Genomic DNA, 5283 nt, shown 5'->3' on the forward strand with positions numbered 1-5283 from the left:
AAACCCGGCGCAGAAGTCCGACGTTGAGGCACTATTGGGCAGCATCGATAATCAGACAGATTTTAGTGTTCCAGTCAATGTCCACAGGGGGCAGATTCTCTATTCTTTGTATTCCCACGTAGAGCTGGCTGAGTCCTCGGGTGTGGCATTCATAGCTGCTATAGATCGCAAGGTCAAGGGCATCATCGTAGAAAATCTGTTTTTTGAAACATGGCCTTTGCTTCTGCTAACGTCCATCGTGATGCTTGGGGTTGGAATGATTATGTGGATTATGGTATGTCCAACAGGCCATTTTCGAGTCGGCTTTTGCCTCTGTGTGAAAAAGAGTTTTCGGGCAAAACTATTCATATGAAAATGTGTTCGCCCTACAGGTTCATTTTCATGCATATCGAACTTATTTTCATCTAAAAGGTTCTATTTCCAAACGTGCACAAATCTTGCTGTTTTGGTCTTCTTTTGCAGAAATGAATTCTTCGGAAATAAGTTTGTCCGGATCCAACTTCTCAAATGCACGTTCTTTAGACGAGGGTGATTGAGGTCAAATTCAAATTTTGTTTTCTGCCACGGGTATTTTTGTTCGAACAGCATGGCCAATGGCGGATCGAAGGCTGGCAAAAGAAAGGGGGTAGGGATGAAGTGATAGCCTGCAGTGCAGGCGTATTTTGGGCGCGCCAGTGCACATTTTCGTATTAGGCCGCCATCTTGGATTCGGTAACTGTCAAGGATTGGTCAAGCATCCAATTACAATCCAAGATGGCGGCATCCAACCGATTTATCTAGCGTTCCGCTCCGAAATAAAACCTACACTGCAGGCTAACGAAGTGATAATAGGCTCTTACGTCCTTGGAAAATACTCTGGGGCGGGCGGCTGGTGCTCTGGCTATTTTTAATGAGAGACAAGAGGTCATGAAACTAATTTTCTTTGGTATTTTTCTGTTGAATTAATAACAATCTAGATCTTTTTGGATTTGCCAAATAGTGCACTTCACTGGACATAATCAATACAAAATTATACAACACTGAGGCGTTAAGTGATGAACAATTTCTTCCTTCTACTTATCAGGAAACTCGATCCAATAGAGCGGAATTTCCGAGGTCCTTTTGTCAAGGAGCTTTTGAAGGATTCTGGTGGGCCTTCATTACATCCACTACAGTGGGGTGAGTCAGAGGATTTAAAGAACCCTGGTTGTTTAATATTTACCAGGAGAAACCGGTTTGTCAAAGGTTTCCGTTCGGATTGGCCATTTACCATTTACTTAAAAAAAGTCCAATTTGACGAAAGAGATTAGGACGATTGCGACCTGATTATAATTCCAAGATGGAAAATGAAGAATTGCAAATGATAAGCAAATTTTCCACTCGAAAATTTCGGTTGGAAATTTTGGAGTACCTTTGAGGCCGTTCCTTTTATCTCACAAATTTCCTGGTTGGTCGAGGCAAAAATGTTTTACCCCCACATTCTGACCGAAATTTCCGGAATTTTTGGGTAAATGGTAAACAACCCCAGTCTCTCTTGTATGGAGCTAACATCTCTAAACGAAATCCTTTTAGTTATGGTGACCGCTGCCCAAGAGGGGGTGCTGTCTCGTGTGTTTGTTATTGCTTGGGCCTTATGTGGTTTGGTAGTGATAGCCATTTTAATTGGAGGAATCATCACGGCTCTCACAGACTACAAGTATATGGAAACGAACATGGAACTATATGGTGCAGAGGTTAGTGAAGTTCGCTACTTCAGTGGTGGTAACTCGAGGGCAACTTCGAAATAATCGTTTCGTTAAAATCTCTTTGTTCCGTTTGTTCGATCTGGTTTTATTGCAGGTTGCAGCAATTGCCAACAATTCCGATTTTCGACTCGGTGTGCTGAAAAGTGCCAGGATGAAGTCAGGTAAATCTCTGGATTGTCCAAGTGTGTTGGTCTGTTTCAGGTACTATTTCAGGTAAAGTGAACAAGATAATGTATTAATTAAACATCTTAGCTAGCTGTTATACATTTGACTGGTTGTGTAACAATCATGTGGAGTTTTCAATAAGTTCCTGCGAGAAGGCTCGCTTGGCATACGCGGGGGGGCTACACAGAGAGAACGAGTCGGTGAGTTAAGTGAGCAGTCAATGAGGCACCTGGTAAAAAAAGTATATGACTGATTTTCCAGTCTTTCTGTAGAATTCAAACTAGTGACAACTGAGTTTGTTATTGGGGGAACATTACGCTTTCCTTTAACTCAACGTAGGAAGTTCTTAGCTAGCGACTGACTGGTTTTAATTGACTATGATGTGCACTGATCCACTTTGTCGATTTTTATCTCACTTACCACAATTAAGTGCGGAACTATCAGACCTACGAGAAAATCAGCGAAGCTCTGAGAAACGGAGAGGTCAGAGGAGCTTTGGTGGACCTTTATGCGCTGTCCTCTCACAAGCATCTATTTGATGACCCTCGCTTCAGGATCGTCCGCGTCTATGATTACAAGGCTAGTTACGGTGTGGTCCTAGCAGGAGAAGTGCTAATACAGAAAAGGTGTTTCGTAGGATCGAACAAAATATCAACAGTCTTCAGGTGAGAACACTTTTCTTAATTAGGAGTTTATAATTGACTGTTGGCTGTCGAAAGATTTGATTTTCAAGAACGCATCCTCTTTTTTTATGAAACGCTTAATGGTTGGTTTCACGAGTCTACATCCATATTGCGTCGTTTGTGCCACAAAAATCAATAAACCTAAAGAAGACGTCTGGCGAATAGAGCGTCTCATCTCGTTAACGTCCTTTGTTATTTAAATTAGTTACTAAGAAGTTAATAATTTCAAATCCATACCTAAATCGGTCTAAATAATGTTTGATCTTCCCTACCTGAAATGAGTATGTTTCCCTGTAATTTTACATCAACGGTTGCTACTCTCACAGTCATATACACTATCACAAAAGAAACATACATTTTTGAAATATATTAATGTACATAATGTGAGCTAGTGAGTAAGAGAGTGAGTGAGTTACTGATAAGTGGTTCAGTGAAGAACAACCGAGCAGAATGGGGCTGAGGGCCAAGGTGGGAGGTTCCCGTGTAGTCGGCCACAGAAACTGCGTAGTAGCAGCAATGGATGAAATAATTACAATGGTCGTCCAATCTTTTTTTTAAACTTATTTAGGAACCAGAGTTTGACCTAGCCGAACAGCAGTCCATAAGCCTTTTTAACGTGAGGTCAACAAAATACGTCAGCACGGTCATAATCATCATGGCTTTGTTGTTATTAGCTTGTATCCTGGGAATCATCTATGAACGTCGTCGAAGAAAGATCAGCACAGGTAACAAATTCTTTACTGACAATTGTATTGGGATGTGATTTTTCTAACGCTTGGCAATTCATGCTTTTGCAGAAATTAAAACGTAATGCCACCTCCTGTATACATATTTTTTACTTCAAGGATATAAATTCAGCATTTAAGAGCATTGACGAGTCCATTACAATCGTGTTGATTTCAGAAGGTACCCATCCGATTGGAATTGTTGTTCTAGTAGTCTGCTAGCAGCCGGTTTTTTTCTGTAAGGGTCACTTAGACGAGCGTTCAGTCATCGCGAACGCAAAAGTGCGATATGGCGGTGGCCGTTTAGGCAAGAAGGCGAGACAAGGGCGGTATGGCTAAGTAGGGAAGAAGGGGCATGCCCATGCCTCGTCCCATTTCCCTTTAGGGTAAAACGTCTCGCCTCATAACCCCCGCCAACGCGAGTTTCGAGAGAAAAACAGGCTGCCAGCAGTCTTTTGTTCTAGAAAACAAGCGCTCAATTTATAGCGACACTATTTACAATGAAGTTACGATGTTCGTTTATAACTAACCACTTTTTATTTCAAAATACATCCTTGAAAACCTACCTCACTGATCGTGTTCACAAATAGAGGACTTGCACTGTTATGCGAAGATCACTCTGAAAAATTCACCAGTTTGAGTTCCCAAGACTTCTGAACTGGGTGAAGAAAGCGATTTACGTACAAATCGCTCAATCCGACCACGTAAAGTTATATCAGTGCTCACAAACACTATTATTATTCACTTGATTACTTAGAGTGCGCAGTCGATGCATGGCGTGGCGTGTGAATCGCGTGTGCGGTAAGGATGCGCACAAACAATACACGCCAAGGTCGTTAATGTTTGATCAAGTGACGTTAACGTGGTTCTTGTCATTTCGTCATTACAGGAACTCGAATGAGCTTCAAAATTTTTCATTGTTTCTTACAGTTTTGAGGCAGAGTAAAGATCTAAAGAAGGAGATGTTGCCTCTTGTGAAAAGTTTCCTCGTGAGTATCAAGAAAAATGTCGAAGCTTTATCTAAACGGCATCGTCAAGAGAGATGTCACTTGATACAGGTGGAGAGAGAGCGTGACCAAGAAGCAGCCGATGCAGTGAATAAGTATTACCAAGTACTTAGCTTGCGTGACATTCGACAAGAATGGTCTCGACGTCGGAAGCCTCTCAAAAGTAAAGTGTCGTCATTGAGTAGCAGGAAATCCTGCAATCCAACGCAGTGGCCCTTTACCGAGACAACTAATCGGGGGTTAACCAATGTTACACTGCCATGGAAGGCCAGCTCTCATCCCTTTGGGAGAAAGTACGCCTTTGATCCCCTATCTACTCCTGTCACATTGGAGCCCAACGTCCGTGTTGTAGAGGAAACAAAATTGTAGACGTATAGCTACAGTAATGATTTGGTCCTTTAATCACTTGCCGTGCAATGTTTCAATGCTGATCGGTGCGTGGCTGGCGAGAATTCTTTCATTTCACTTCAGTGGCACATCACATTGACATGTAACGTTTATGCAAGAGAGCTTTAAAGTAAATGCTGATTCGTTTTAGGCTGCATTGTATACAATGCTGTTTTCCATCATTTTGGATTTCTTAAACGCCCATTCCGTCAAATTACCAAGTTGTTAGCATTGAATAGATAAATACTGTTACGGCTATCTGTACAGGAACTGAGTCACAACTTTCCTGGCAAGTCCAGTTGAGACGTCTACTCTTTGTCCATAATAACATGGTCGTGAACAGCTTGCATGTTTTCGAATAAGTAGCATGTTTCTTCTGTTTAAATTATTTCATAACAGGAGTTATCGAATTCTGACTTCCCGTTCCGGTGGTTGGGTCGTGTTGCGTTAACCTCAAGACGCAAGAGAGCAGAGAAAACTGTTTGCTGGAGATTGCAAAAGCACGAATCGAAATCCTTCCAGAGTAACTTATAGATTAGTAACAAGAAAAAAGCTGATGCTGCCCAAGGTTACAACAAAGTTAAGTGCCAAA

Source organism: Orbicella franksi, chromosome 4 (assembly GCF_964199315.1).
Source record: "Orbicella franksi chromosome 4, jaOrbFran1.1, whole genome shotgun sequence".
NCBI lineage: Eukaryota > Metazoa > Cnidaria > Anthozoa > Scleractinia > Merulinidae > Orbicella > Orbicella franksi.